The sequence below is a fragment of the Sceloporus occidentalis genome, unplaced genomic scaffold (genome assembly GCF_023333645.1).
Source record: "Sceloporus occidentalis isolate IW3139 unplaced genomic scaffold, rSceOcc1.0.p SCAF_6, whole genome shotgun sequence".
Classification (NCBI taxonomy): Eukaryota; Metazoa; Chordata; class Lepidosauria; order Squamata; family Phrynosomatidae; genus Sceloporus; species Sceloporus occidentalis.
This window is the reverse complement of record NW_028316986.1, coordinates 131,061,411-131,078,056: the sequence shown is the minus strand read 5'-3', so window position 1 is coordinate 131,078,056 and position 16,646 is coordinate 131,061,411.

Here is a 16,646-nt window from a genome sequence, read left to right as displayed (position 1 = left end):
GAAAATAGATTCTCAGTGGAATCAACATTTTCTTCCCTTGAGACTCAAAACAAATCTACCAATGTTCTTTTAATGACTCCATGGCCTTGTCTGCATAGGCCAAAAGGCCCATTTGTCCTCCTCCCATTTTGGAGGCATACTGTCAGGACATGTCCTAAATCCTGTTTCTGATGTGAGCAGTTTGGATGATGCCCAGCATGTTCCACATCAGAACTGGGGTATAACAGCCTTCAATCACATTTTAAAAACTTACTCTGGATCTTCCAGGAAGATCTGGGCCCCTCTGTCCGCTACTGAGGTATCTGTCTGCATGGGCATCCTGCTGAGATGCCTGGTGCATCCACTGCCATGGTTCATTTGTTCTGAGGTCAGAATGAAGCACCTGTCCATGTGACCATCTCTAGGTGCCTCCTTCTGACCTCTGTCGCAAGTGGACTGCAGCAACAGCAGACATTCCCCATGGTTCAACGGGACACCCATGAAGATAGCGACCATAGGACAGCAACGAGAGTGAGGTAACAGGGGGAGGTGGGTGCAGCTGTGGAATTATGATGCTCTGGACTTCCCCCAAGATATCCTGGCTAGTGCAGGCAAGGCCTTAGGCTATGTTCAAGTGCAAGACCCACATACTGATGGTTCCTGTTGTTATTGATTTTAGTTTGCCATGATGCATATACAGCATGGCCATAAGAGGAATTAATTCACAATCATGTTTCAGGTGGAGGCACTGCTTTCATTTACTTGTTTCCAAAACAACTGGCAACAACATAAGTCTGCAAATAAATAAATAAAAACTTGATAGTATTCCCTAAACAGAAAGCACACAAAGGATGAACAAGTTTCATTTCATCTCATGCTATTCTTAGTTGATGAATGAACCCATTTTCTCCAGATGATTTCAGCTCTTAAGCTTTCATTCTAATTAAAGAAATCATGCTAATTATTTGCAGATGAGAAACTTTCAGCAAATTATGCCTCTGATTTCATGTAAACAAGGCACTTTGGTTAATTTCTAACAGGGAGAGAAAATTGTGTTGTTGAACCATAATTGATTTTCCTTTTAATTCTATGCAACTCACTGGTAGTTCTACTCTTTATTCTTTATACAGAAATTAACTGTTTGGTTAAGTACATGAAGCCTCTAAAAGCTTCTTCAAACATAGGTCTTCATTAGTATGTCTTCACTCATTTATTTTTTTGTAAATTATATCATCAGATGCCCTTGATGTTGGGTTGCTACTTCTTGTTTTTCCACTTTGCTGTCCTAATTTTTTCATGTACCTTTTTTGATCTGTAAGAAACACAGAGATCTATTGCATGGCCAACCTGAATCAGTGAGTGGTGTGTGAGAAGAGGATCACACCTCTATGTCCAGTTGATTTTACCTGTAGAACTAGAAACTGCAATTGTCCCTCAGTTGCCTCATCTAAAGTCTGAGATGTCTAATGCTGGTGATGGCTTATTTCCACCATATATATCTCTGCTAGGTGGCCATAGAGCTGCTGATTTAGAAGATGTTTTTTTAAGTTCTGAAAGTTCCCCTGATACCATCTTTCCATTCCAAATTTCCACAATTTTACTTCTCTCCAGTTTACACTCCCACTTCTCCCAGTTAGGGCTGTTGTTGATGTGGGATTAGCCAGACACATTAATGTCTTGTTGTTGTGTGCTTTCAAATCATTTCCAACCTATGGCAACCCTAAAATTAACCTATCACAGGGTTTTCTTGGCAAGATCTGTCCAGAGGGAGCTTGCTTTTGCCTTTCCTGGAAGCTGAGGTCTAACCTGCACTGCAGTTTGACACCGCTTTAAATGCCATGGCTCAGTATGATGGGTTCTGGGATTTGTAGTTTGTTCTTGGCACCAGAAGCTAAATATATCACAAAACTTCACATCGTTGATAAATGAACACATTTTCTCCAGATGATTTCAACTCTTAAACTTTCATTCTAAGAAGTTCATCCTAAAGTTGCATAGGTAGTACTGGTGAAAGAATGGGGTTATTGTTGAATTGTAGCTCCCAGAAATCTTGGCGCACAAAGCCCATGGCAAGAGATGGTTGAACTGGAACACCAGTTCCTGTCCTTATGGGTAATTCTCAATGTCTGAACAAGGCTAGTGTTAATGGAAATTTTGATTCTGCAGACACAAAGCTGAGTCCCAGTCAACAGAAAGTCTTTCATCTAGCGTAATGTCACATTGACCATGAGACAGAACCAATCACAAGTATTTATTGCAGGTTTTTGGGTCAACAATAAAGTAGTTAGAACACATAGGGCATGGCAAGAAGTTAAAGGGATTGCCAAAAGTGAGATTAGCTATATGACACAGCTATCCATCAGAGACAGGGAGGATTTCAAAGGTGGGCAAAGGTTTCTGTGTGCATTTTACAACAAAGTCTAAATTAGGCTCACCATCTGACCAAAGGCCAATGCCCATAAAAGACAAATATAGGGTGAATTTATGGCATGGATGCATTTCTACACTTCTGTTGCATACTCCCAAACAAATATTATTCAGAGAGTGGTGGTGAAGAATCGGCAGTATTGGAAGGAGAGGGTGATATTAAACAAGATTTAAATTAATGGTCAGTGCCTCCTTTGCAGAGCTTGGAAGGTGATTTTGAAGAAGATTGAATATAGTGAAATACTGAAACCATCCATAACTGAACCTGAATACCGAAACAATCTATAACTGAACGATGATAGGACACTTCTCTGAAATGTATTTTCTATTCCGTTATCACCTCAGCACCCACAACAGAGCACAAAGCAGCTGCACACACTAACCAAAGACCAATTTGATTTTCATTCTTCACCATTTAGTCAGATCACACTTCATTAATGATACAAGTTACTATAAATGTAACTTAAAGTTACAGTTGCATTACAAAGGAGGGAAGTTATCCCTCTTGGAGTTGCACTATAAAATAATCTAGTTACACCATCATTACTAAGGAAAGAATTAACTACTTATTTGTATTTAGTTACTTGTATTTATCTATTGTTGTGTGCCTTCAAGGCATCTCTGACTTATGATACCCTAAGGTATCATGGGATTTTCTTTGCAAAATTTGTCCAGAGGGGTTTTTGCCTTTGCCTTTGCCTTCATCTGAGGCTGAGAGAGTGTGACTTGCCGAAGGTCACTCAGCAGGTTTCCATGGCTGAGCGAGGATTGAACTCTAGTCCCCATATACTAGTCTAATGCTCAGACCACTACACCATTCTGGCTCCACACTTTATACCCCACTCTCTTCCCAAAGCTGAGATCCAAAGCTGCTTACAATATAAAAAAGAGGTACAAGTAACACACACACATGGGTTAAAATATACCTAAAGTTATTTTTAAAATTCGAGTAAATTCTCACTAGAATCAAGCACCATTTCAAATAGATGTATTAGACAGAAAAGAGATATGTAAAAGACAACAACTGAATGCCAGGCCTGAATAAAGCCAATCTTTCAGAGCTCTAGGAATGCTAAGAAGGGGAGCTGGGGGGAGGGAGGGGGATATAAAAGGAGAAGTTTGAGAATTTAACTGCCAGATACAACTAGTTAGAAATAGAGTTAGGAGAAGATAGGAAAAGTGATAAGATTCTGATTAGTTGGGAGCTTGGATAGAGTGGCTGGTGGTGAAGTGTCTGGAAAAAAAGTTCTGGGAAATGGTTTCATTGATTTTAAAATAAGTTGTTACATTGAAATAAGCACAGAGCCAGCTTACATGTTTGTTGTCTGAGACTTCTCTTACAGAATAAATCTTTGTTATGGTTCACTTTTACATTTCTGCCTGAGTCATTCGGTTAAGGGTTTTAAAGAGAAAATCAGTCACACAGTTACAACTCCAAATCCAAGATAAAATGTGTTTGCTCAGCCACCTTAAGGCCCCAAATATTAACCCCAGGGAGTGCTTGGTGTCTTTGTGAGCAACCCAGAAGGAATCTGTGACAGATTGCACACTAATAAAAGCCCTTTTCTTGTAGAAGTGTCACTTTTTGCAAAAACCTATTGGAATAAAAAAGGCCTTTGCCTGTTCACAGAAGGACAACAAGGAGTGTGCCAGTCTAGCATCCCTGAGAAAGCATTTCCAGAACCTGGGAGCAGACTTTTATGCTCTGAGCATGAAGCACCCAACACACTATCCCTAAGGTAATGAAACTGTTGACAGGAGAGAAAAAAAACTCCAACCCTGGTGTATAGTGTGCACTTGACTTTGTTGTTCTATTGTAAGAAGTGGGTTAGTTACTACTGAGCGAAGAGTATGTGTTCTTAAAAGTTGATTTTTATTAACTCAGAAACAGTAAAGTCAGCATTTCCAACTCTCATCCAAAATCAGGGGATTAAGAAAGATAATTGATGAGTCTTATTGTACCATATCACACATTCAATTGCTATTAGCAATGGGGCAATGTATAAAATGTCACCATGGCCAGCTATTTACTTTTAATTTTGCAAGACATAATGAAGCCTTTAAATATTTATTGTTTCATTTCAGATCTCAGATAATGCCTTACCAGTGAAGCCTGGAGGACAAACACAAGCATAGTCTGCAACCAGGTCTAAGCATGTTGAATTGTTTTCACAGAAGTGGTAGGAGCAGTCATCAAAGTTGATTTCACAGTTCATACCTTCAAATCCTTGGTTGAAAGAAAAAGAAAGGGCAGTATATTATTTACCTACACCTGTGTCTCCTTTCTTAATCTCCTCTTTGTAAATAATAAATCAAGCCTTATCAAATTGCTCTATAAAACAGAAATAATTCTCTTTTATAGCTCATGGTGAATGCTTTCTAAAAGCTGTCCAGGTCCTCATCTGTCATTACTAAATTCTCCTGCTCTTTCAACAGGGATAATACTTCAAGAAACAAGAACATCAAGGGAAAGACTACATCAGCATCCCAAGTATATCAATGCTTAGGACTGGCTATCATGGACATGAAACTATTGTTTGTTTGTTTGTTTGTTTAACTACACGTAGCCTTTAGTGATTAGCCATTTGTGTGATAATAATTTGGAATATATCCAGTTTACTTTGTTCATGTTTATAATAACTCAGTGAGCAGTGCTGCTAAGGGTCATATTTTACAGAGGTTCATTTCTTTCGAATTAAACCAAGAGGGTGATTTTGTCCCTCTCTCTTTGGAGTCTTACAGGACTAGTGGGTCTTATGAGGCTTTAGGTCTTCTAAGAACAAATGCCCATGGGCCTTTATAAGGCTAGGATGCAATCTGAAATCTTTCTTTTTGATTAGTGCTGTGGACCCATCCAACATATGGCTTGACTGGCTATTTATGTCCCATCTGGAGGGAAGCACTGATCTGGGGAGGAGTTTGGTTTAGGGAACATTTATTAGTGCTCCAAGACACCATTTTGGTGAAAGTTTGCTGTCATAGCCCACTAAAAGTTAAGGCTATAGGTAGGTAGGTAGGTAGGTAGGTAGGTAGGTAGGTAGGCGAGTGGCCAAGCGGCATCAGTGACCTATAAGGAGCTGACAAGTTTCTCTTTCCAAATGTTGACTATTGTGCCCTGTGGCGAGCAGATCAGGACCCATCTCTGCTGTCATTTGAATGTAGGTTGTGATAACGCTGCCCATAAAACTATTTCAGGCCAGGCCTAGAACTATTATGGCTTTGGTCTTATTTTGGAATGTCACATCTCTAGTTACAGCAAGCTTGTAATTTAATGTTGATCCTTGCATTTTGGTTTATAAAAAGCTGGACTTATGAATCTAAACTACTCTCTGAAGTCTTCAATCCAGGGGTGAAAGCACAACAGGAGCCGAATCCTTTGTTGTTATGTGCCTTTACATTGATTTTGATTTAACTTATGGTGACCCTAAAATGAACCTATTATGAGGTTTTCTTGGCAAGATTTATTAGGAGCAGATTTGCCATTGTCTTCCTCTGAGGTGATGTCTGAAACTGGTCAGAATACTACCCAAGCAGCCCAGAGTAATCTAGCCCTGGAGTTACCCCAGTATCCCCTGCCACCCAGGCATTCCTATTATGATGGCAGGCACTTCTGTTGTAATGCCAGTTCATATGCTAGTCCTTCTCCACTGCATCCTGCCACCACCGCAAGAGAAGGAGCCCTGGTGGTGCAGTGGTTAAATGCCTGTACTGCAGTCACTCACTCAAAACCATAAGGTTGCGAGTTCAATCCCAGCTAAGGAGGCTCAAGCTTGACTCAAGGCTTGCATCCTTCCAAGGTCGCTAAAATGAGTACCCAGCATATTGGGGGCAATTAGCTTACAGTTGTAAACTGCTTAGACACTGTTATTTCAGTATGAAGTGGTATATAAATGAAACTCTTTATTGTTTTTTTTGGTCACTCTGAGTCAGAATAGGGTGCCCAGCCACAATCATTTGGCTGGGCATCTCATTATGACAGAGTGAATGAGTCTTGCCAGCAGCTCCAGCAGTGTGTGCCATAGTGGGATGCCTTCTAAACAGCTGCCAGGCATTGCATTGGAGGGCTCCAGATCTTCTGTCATGATACAGAGCAAGAGGTGAGTTTTTAAACTACATCTCAAAGATATGTCAGGTTTATTGCTGAACTGGTTGGGTGTCATCCAGATGGTCTATATCAAAACCACAGTTTAGGCCTTCTGTCATCTGGACTCATCATGGTGGGAATGGGGGGAGGAATTTTTTTATGGCCTGTGCAGACAGGGTTTAAGGGAATGCAATTTGCCCAAGATCACCAATGAGTTTCCATGGCTGATCTCTTAGAGCCCTTGTGAAACACTCAACCCACTACACTACCTTAACTCTCTCTGTACCTGTTCATAGTGTGACCAGCTACTTTACTAATTTAAGAAATACCACTCAACTTCAGCACTGCTGTACAGTACAGTGAAGCAAGAAATGAAATATAGATGGCACACTGAGAAGTAAGTGTTTAATTGTTTTCCACATCAGAAAGAGAAGGCTATTTCCACCTTTCTCTCAATCAACCTTTTCTTACATGAGATCATCATGGCCTCATGGTTACACTGTTGGGTCACAACTAGAGAGCTCCATATCCAGATCTCTATTAATTGGTTGATTTTGGGCTAGTGATTATGTCATCCTATCCCAATTCACAGATCTGGTGTGAGGAAAAAATGGAGGACTGGCCATATACCTTAAACACCTTAGAAGAAATGTGGTATATAAATTAAAATAAATAAGTAGGATACTCTCTAGCAAGTGCTTTCAACATACAGTAGAAGTGATATAGCACTGCTGGAGCAGTGTGTCATCTCAGTAATGTGCCACTGACCATGTACTTTTGAATTAGTTCTAGGCTTTCCCATCATTTATTTAATGTTGGATTAGGATCTGAGACAGTTTGGATCAAATCTAAATTCAACGAAAGCCATTGGCTTATCTGGGACAACTCAGTCTTTCTGATGCTGCACTGCAGAAACACCTCTCAGATCTATACCCATCCCTTCTTTCCATACCATATTGGTCACCTTTGAAGGTGGAAAAGAAGGACAGACTGTTTAATGTTTGCCCAGGTTTTTGAATGGCAATATATCACACTGGGCACTTTCAGACAGATATAAACAAACAAACAAACAAACAAACAAGCTTCATTTATATACCGCTTCATACAGCCTAAGCAGTGTCTAAGTGGTTTACAACTGTAAGATATCTCCCCAGATGAAGCTGGAGATACGGAGGACTACTGTATTTCAGCTATATAGTGGGCCCTTGGTATCCACAGATTTGCAATCCATGGATTTAAGCATTTGTGGATGGCAATCTGACTGTTCTCACCAGTGGGCCCATGTGCATATGGTCACGCCACCATTAGGGACAGTCTCCATTGTCTCTAGTGGCAGGGCATGCATGCGACTGTGCTGCCATTAAGGACAACGGGAAATCACCTGAAGACCCGTTGTCTCTAATGATGATGTGGTATCTGCGGGGGTCAGGAACAGACCCCCCCCCCCCAGATGCCTAGGTCCCATTGTACTTTTTAAAACTGACCTGTGTATCATTATTGTTGTACTTTTCACTTCCATATTTTAGCAGAACAAAAAAGCCAGGTTCTCCCATCCCACTCCAGATAGTGCATATTAAAAAAAAAAGGCCAGATTTCTGTCTGAAAGCCAACATTTTATACTGGCTTGTGAGTGAGAGAGTACAATCCAAACTATGTTTATGCAGAAGGAAATACTCTTGAACCCAAGGGGCTTTATCTACAGGTTACTACAAACAAGAAAGCCAGCATGGTGTAGTGATTTGGAAAGTGGACTATGACTCTGGAGATCAGGATTCAGATCTTTCTTCAGCCATGAGAAACCCACCAAGTGACCTTGAACAAGTCGCACTCTCTTAGCCCCCAGAGGGAGGCAAAGGTAAATCCCTGTGAACAAATCTTGCCAAATCTTGTGATAGTTTCCCCTTAGGGGCACGATAAGTTGACTTGAAGGCACAGAGCAGCAACAGCAACAACTGCATATAGTATGGCCTAATTTGCCAGTAGCATTTCATACTCACTCAAGGATGGCATTATTATTCTTATTCCTCTACATTGATGGTGGTGAACTTTTGATTCTACAGATGTTTGAGACTATAGTTCCCACAATCCCTTATCATCAGTCATGCTAAATTGTTGGCAGCTATAGGCCAAAGTATCTAGAGAGCCAAAGTTTCTTTACTCCTGCTCTACATGTTACTTGCTTGCTCCTGCAGAATACTCATCTTGACCCAAAGTTGTAACCAACCTAACTCCTAGGATTAGAGAAGGCTTCTTTTGCAAAGAACTGACAAAGAACTCTCCAGTTTGCTATCTGACATTTTATGCTCTTGTAAATCTATTCTAATGCATGGTCACGCTACAAAATGACTATCATTAAGTGCTGTCACAGGCCATGGCTGCGGGAAGACCATGACTAATGCTAAGCTATCAGCACCCACAGTGCAGGGCATATTCTCATAATTTCTCAAAATGACCGTGGAACCAATTTCTACTGATCCCTAAGTCATAAAACTTTACAATTACCCTGAGTTCATTAATAATGTATACAGTAACAGATCTCATTCACATACAGACTTTAATCAGACCCATGTCTCTCTTCCTGATAACAGCCAATCCACAAAATTATCGCTCTGAATACCAAGTGTTATCCCCCCCCCCCAGTCCAGCAATGGAAGGTGTTTGAAAATAGAGCAAACAGTTGTATTATCTGTCAGAATATCTTTCTGAGATTATTTGTTCTGTGCATTTTGGTCACAATTTTAGACTGACAGAAGTTTTGGGGAAAGTGAAAGAGTATGTGGTGATATAGCATGTAAGTACTATAGAAAAATAGCACCAATTTACATATGTAATATTTCACATTTTGCCATTGATATTTAAATGTCTATGAGCAATTGTATCCTAGCACACTTGCCTGAAACAACAAATTACATAAAATAAAAACCACTAAACTGCGATTCCACATGGCCAATCCAGAATAGGGATGGAAATAATATTAATAAATATTTAAATCCCAACACCAAAAATGGTGTTGGAAAACCCAGATGAGCACAATCCTGGGTGGATCCTTGTGGTTCAGGATTTTTTCTGAGAAAAAACAAATTTCCCCCTCCCCCCTTCTTTACTGAATGGGAAGCAAGTTTCTTGGGCTGAAAATATTTTCTGCTCAGAAAACAACATTGATTGGCTAAACTGGTTGGTTAGGTAGATGACCTTCCTCCCTCACTACTCCATTTGTATCCCTCCCAAAGTTGCATGCTTGGTGAAAGAAGATGACCATACCATGAAGAACGTATGTTCCATTCTTTGGTCCTAGGTATACAATATATGAGCAAAACAGAGACTAGAGTGTCAACAGCAGAAAATCCAGAGCAAGTCTGACTGAATGTGGATAGAGTGGCACTGTACAGTGTTATTCAATGGAACAGCCTCAAGTGGTCAGGCCTTCTATATTCCACAAAAAGAAAACAAATACCACTTGAGAATTCACTGTAAAAATTTTGCTTTCTGTAGGTCCAGTGGATGTAATTTGATCACTGCTTGACCTGTGTTAATGGGCACATTGCAGTTTCTGCATCCCATAGATGTGGACAGGATGTGGAGAGATAAGTATTGACATATATGCATTGTACTCATGCCTTTCCTGGCTCATAAAAACAGCCCAGGAAGGACTTGCTGAGTGGGTATAGGAAATAGTGAATACCTCTCTATGGCAAGACAGGTTTCCAGCCTGTCTAAAAGTGGCTATGGTGAATCTGTTACTCCCTGAACCTCACCTTACTGGGAAATTACTGGCCAGTTTACACTATCCCTTTCTTGGACAATGTTCCTGAGCAAATGCCTTAGGCATGTCTGGATACACTGGATTATTTAAATCTATTTCAATCTGGCTACAGATCATGCTATGAGACAGAGATATGTTTGGTCACCTTTGTGCATGACCTTAATTGGGAACTGGAGAAGGGTAGTGTGTCCTTGTGAGTTCTGCTGAACCTTTTAGCAACTGACTATGGTAACCTTCTGGGCTCTTTCTTTGGGATAGTACTTTGGGGTGCTCTTTTACAATGGTCTTAGTCCTTCTTAAAGGGGAAACATAGGAGATGTTCCTGGTGGATGCCTATTTGAAACCAAGGATATTTGGCTGCTGTCGCTTGGGGCTCAGTTTTCCATTTCTCCTACTTAGCAGACACCTGAAACCTCCTGGAGGGGTTATACAGAATCCTGGGGTTCAGTGTCACCAGTATGCTGATGACACCTAACTCCATCTCTCTTTTCCATGGTGCTAAACCAGTGCTAAACCAGTCGGCTGCCAATAATAGTCTGGATGAGGGTAAAGAAATTGACACTTAAGATAAAGAAGACAGAGGCACCCCTGGTAATTCAAAGCTGAATAGAGATTCGGACTATGCTAGATGGGGTTACATTTTCCCTTGGGAGAACTCCTGAACTCAGAATCAAGAATGAATGTTCAGATTTTGATGATGGCCTGGAGTGTGTTTGACTTTGTTGTTGTGTGCCATCAAGTCATTTCTGATTTATGGCAACCCTAAGACAAACCCATCATGAGATTTTCTTGGCAAGTTTCTTTGGAGGGGGGTTGCCATTGATATCCTCTGAAGTTTAGAGACTGTGACTTGCCCAAAATCACCCAGTAGGTTTAAATGGCTGAGCCAGGATGTGAGCCCTAGTCTCCAGAGTTGTAATCCAACATTCAAATCACTATGCCACACTGGCTCTTGTTTGACTATTGATGGTGAATTAAAACAAAGATATGGACCATAATAATGATTTTGTTCCTTTTCTTAGAATGGAAATATTGTCTTTGAAGAAATGCAAGCATTAGGAAAAGCAAAGCAGACAGTTTTCTCTAACCTTATGAGTGTGTTGACAGTGAATACTCCTGCGATAGAAGGATGGACAATGCTGAGCTGGGAAAGTTTCTTTTAAAAGTAAGTAATAATGGCTCTATTTCCAGGGACAAGTGCACTTTTAAGTGCACTTTTAAAAAGTCAATATTTTAAGATGAAGAGCTATTGGTTTCCCCCCAAAAAATATCTTAATGATTCAAGCTGCAGGATCTGATATAAAACCTCTACATGATTTTGAGTGTTTGTCCATAACACAGCATGGGATAGCAAAAGAAGCCATAGCACAAGCCAGAACTTGCATTATTTTTCCTTCATATTTAGTCAGATGACATCCCCTATATAAAGCTAACTATAGTTACAGTTGCATTGCAGACAATGAAATTATCCTTTATTAAGCCGCAATCATAACATAATATAGGTTGATTCACACTTATCCAAAATGCTTGAATTAATTATTTTTGTTTTGAATTTTGGAATATTTGCATGTACCTAATGAGACATCTTAGAGATGGGACCCAAGTCTAAACAGAAAGGATATAGAGAAAGAAAAGGTTATAGTGAGGCATTTTGTACAGTGCTTATAAAAATATTGTGAAATATATATATATATAATTTTTTTTAAAGATACTCTTCCGCCAGATGCTGATAAAATGAAGGGGTTTATTTTTAAGAAACAAGCTGATCTTATAGGAAACCTCTCTGACCTTAGACTTATTTATCTGCATTATAATATTGTGTTTCTATTGTAGTTAAAAATCACAAGTGGAGTGTCAGACGTAACATTCACACTTATAGAGATATAACTGTTTACAATCTTTATGTGAATAGGCTGCCTGATGGACATCGATGCAAATGCATCTTCAGGACTACATGACTTATTTTGATAGGAAGAATATTTTGAATGCTTTGAAGATTGTCGTTAAGACAGCCTTGCAATCTCCAGGCAGTCTTGGCAAATTGTCACTTATAATAAAAAATACATTGTATTGAACAACTTACCTTCAGGGCAAAAACAATCATATCCACTGACATCACCCACACAGACACCACTGTTCAAGCAAGGCCCTGAGTCACATGTGTTAGCTTCATTTTCACAGAACTGCCCTGAAAAACCTGCAGACAAGATAGATAAAATATATTTTTAAAAAATAATTAAACAATCATGATTTTAAAGTTTTTTAAAATTAGTATATCCTTTAATTTTACGTTTTTAAAATAATCACTTACAGAATGAGTAGATAGAACTGCACATTGTGTAATTCCAGGCACTGCATTTTACTGGCAAGACTATACAGGATATTTGTGCATTCACTGGAAATAATGAAGTGAGACACAAGATATGGGGTAAGCTAGGGTCAGGTTTATTATTGTTCTAATTAAATCCAGTAACTGCAGTGGGGTCTCCTAAGTGCAGAGTTGAACTAATGCAGCTATCTTTCTTGATCTCCTCCTCAAGCTCCAGCACCAGGCTGTGTACTTACAAACTGTTATTGGCCAACCAGTCCTATGTGACCTGGAAGATCCTCCCAGAATAGACCATGTCCCACAACATAAAGAGATCTTGCCTTGAGCTGGTCCCAAAGTCTATTCCCCTCCCAAGAGTTGATCTTCACCCGTCCATAGGTATCAGCCAGGGAACCCCCTTTAAATCAAGGCAGAACATGCTGCTTTATGTACAAAACCACCATGTGCAAACTATGCACATAATGTGCCCCATTACAGTATTTTCTATTCATGAAAAAAAATTCTGCACAGAAAAAAATATTTATACATATAAATATTGTTTTCTGTGAAGAAAGTGCTATTTCCAGTACAAAATAATCATGCATAAAATTATTTTCAGTCCAGAATTCTTTCCATGACAGTTTTTCAACATTTAATAAATAGGTTTTTCAATCATTTTTCAAATATTTTCAAACACCCTTTTCACCCCTATGAAAGACACAGACACATCTGTGAGAAGAATGTTAAGAAATGTTGCATTAATTTCTATGTCGGCTTTCTATCAAAAAAACCATCATTGTATGACCATCAATGTCATCATCATCATCATCATCATCATCATCATCATCATCATCTAATTTCAAACAGATGGTGATGTAATGGAATGGGACAAATGTATGTTTCAAATGTTGTGGAAAGTGAAACAGACCTGTCTGTCAGAAGTACGCAAGTTGGTAAAAATTCAAGGATTTACAGTGTTCCTCTTTTGATCCAAATATTATGAGCCAGTGTGGTTCCAAGGCACCTTTACTGAAGCTAGCTCAATTCATGAAATCTTGGGAGAGTGAAGTTATTCTGCATGTTACTTTCCCTTATTCTGGCTATCAAGTTGGTTGAGCAAAATTAGAATTAAGTCAGAATTACTTATGTGTATGTCTGTCTTCATGTAAATTTCTTCTGTAATGAATTTACTTGAAAAGCATACCAAGCTAATAGAGCTTCTCCCTATTTTTTTTCATTACAGGAATTGCCCCAAATATGCAATTTAAAATCTAGTTTCTGCAGACACTTTACCATATGCATATGTGGATGGTCAGACTAGCACTGTCATCATAGATGTACTTTTGAATCATCCCACTGGTGTTATAGATACTAGAAAAGCCATGGGATGGCTCCATCTCAGAATGAGAGTGAGATCATGCTCTCTAAGACAACTTTAACAGGTTTCGCTAGCAGAAGAAATATCACATTAAGGTATCTGTATCTATGTCTGATTGCCTTGCACAACCACTCTCCAGTATCTGATTGAGCAGCTAGCCAGATAAATCCCAACTGAGTGACATGGTTTACAGATGTTCAAAAAGGTGTTTTGTTTGACAGCTAGAGCTTCTCATCCTTCTAGTATGAAGGGAAGATGTTGTCATCAGAGCACTTTCTCAAGATGCTTCCCTCAGGATAAGGAAAAGAAAGATTAATTTTGTAGTGTAATATGTTTCTTGAAGATGGAACATTATTAAATGATATTTTTTGATGAGCACAATTATTTCAACAGCCTCTTCTGTAATTCTCATTATCCTATTCAAATTATAGAGGAGCAATCACGTAGGATTTCAATTTCATTCCCAGTTTAATATAACAAATATTTAATTGGGAAAAGATCAAAAGAGTGTTCCATTCAAAGCACACTTTGCTGTTTCGCTCCCACAAAAAAAAATCCTACTTGCAGCACAGTAGTATACCTTGACAGCACCTCTGTTAATGAATAGTAAAATTGTTGTGCAAGGAGATACTGGATATCTCTTTTCATAACAGTATGAGAAAGATTTGTTTATGTATAACCACTTGTTAGGCATATAAGAGTAATCTATCTTCAGTGGACACTCTCTTAGATTCTAGAATTCCTGCCAAGATAGGTCTCCTTGGTGTTATCCTTTTGCTGCTAGACAAATACCTTTATAAAAATAAAAATATTGAGTCATGCTTTTGGCGGTCAAGCCAGATGACTTTTGATTTTATCTGGCTGGGTTCTTCCCTATGCATCTTCAGTCTTTCCCCCCATTTTTTTTAAAAAAAGAATCATACCTGTTTTATTTCCATTTTTGCCATTTTGAGTTTCATTTATTAAACAAGAAGGCAGGATATAAATTTAATAAATAAACCAACAAACCAATTTATTTATTTAATTTATATCTTGCTTTTCTGCCAAAATAATGGAGTAGCACTATACTCATAAGCTCCTAACAATCATTTTAAGGTCAGAGCAGACACACACACACACACACACACACACCTGCATGCAAACAGAGCTCTTTCAAAGCACAGAGAATGCTGTGTCTTTACTATCAAAGAATAAGTTAAGATGCAGACTGGTTTGCCCTTATGGTCTCTTCCAACTCTATGATTCTGTGATTCTATATGAAGACAAAGAGGCAAGCACCCTTTCCATCAGTCCAGGTTGTTCAAAAAATTAAACCTGGCATAAAATAAGATCCACATACATTCTCATTGTACCATTTGGCTATTTACGTAGAGCAGGCTAAAAATATAGTAATTTGATTCTTGCACTGTAGCTAGAACAAAACACGAAAGGTCTGTCTTAATAAAGGAATAACCAATATTGTTAGAGGTGTGGAAAATTCTAAGGCAGCAGAATATGCTCTTCACAGAGGAGGAATCTCAGATAAGTGTACTGTATAAAAAGCCATCAAAATCTAGCATACTTCACACGACTATTAATCTAGCCCAGCCCAAAAGGTTACCATCAGAAATAGAACAGAAAAAGGCAGTTGTTCACCTCTTCATGAGAACAAGACTTTACAGAAAAGACTGGTGAACTACAATTTCCTTCCTTTTGGGTGGCAAGAAAGGCAGTCATTATCTTCTCTTCTAAATGAAAGAATCTCCAGTTTAAGGAGAAGGTTATAATAAATTCAGTCATGAAGACTTTTCAAACAGAATGTCTCTTTTACTGGATGGTGAAACTTTTTCTGAAAAATGAAGGATATGAATGTCATAGGTCCAACTCTGACAGATATTAAATGGTTGAAAGCATCACCAGACTATGGCAATTCTTGCACGATTGCATAGCCTATTAGTCAGAGGCTATTTGCAAGGTTACATTTATCACACCATCCACAGTTGTTTGAAACCTCCACCGTATACTGGATGTAGCCATTCAAACCTCATGTATGTTAGGCCTACAACCCACAAAGTGGCTTGCCACTTTAAGGAAAGGTGTGTCTTTGAGACCTCATTAGCTGAGCCTGGGCATGTGAAAGGGGCAGACCTAGGCGATTTAAGCTCCTTGCCCACTTTTCTTGCCCTCTTTCAAATTTGCAAGTCCACCAAGGAGCAGAGTCGGAGAGCGGAGACCAGAGCTTGGCTTCAGTCAAAGTGTGTGGTGGTTTAGGCCATGGGTAGCAATTTTTTGGCCTGGTCGGGGTGGTTGCTGGGTATTTGGGCCCCCTCCCTTGCCTGTGTTGCTGCCTTAGGTGGGGGGGGGCACTGTGTATGTGCTTTTGTGGCCCCTGGTGTCTTCCCTGGGCCAGTTCTCCCCTCTTTCCCTCTGCCCTGAGTGGCTTGGCTGTGGTTTTGAGCTGTGTCAGGGTTGCCTTGTCCCGATCACTTCCCCTGTGCTGCGGCTCATCATTTTTTTCCCTTCTATCTGAGGTTGCTCTGCCCCACTGGGCTGGGGCTAATCTTGTGGGTCGTTTAGTTGCGGGGCACTGTGGTAGAGCCCCCATGGCACAGTGGTTTGGGCATTGGACTGTGACTCTGGAGCCCAGGGTTCAGATGCCTGCCCGAGCCTGAACCCTGGTTGAATCACACTCTCTCAGCCTCAGAGAATGGCCATAGAAACCCTTTTC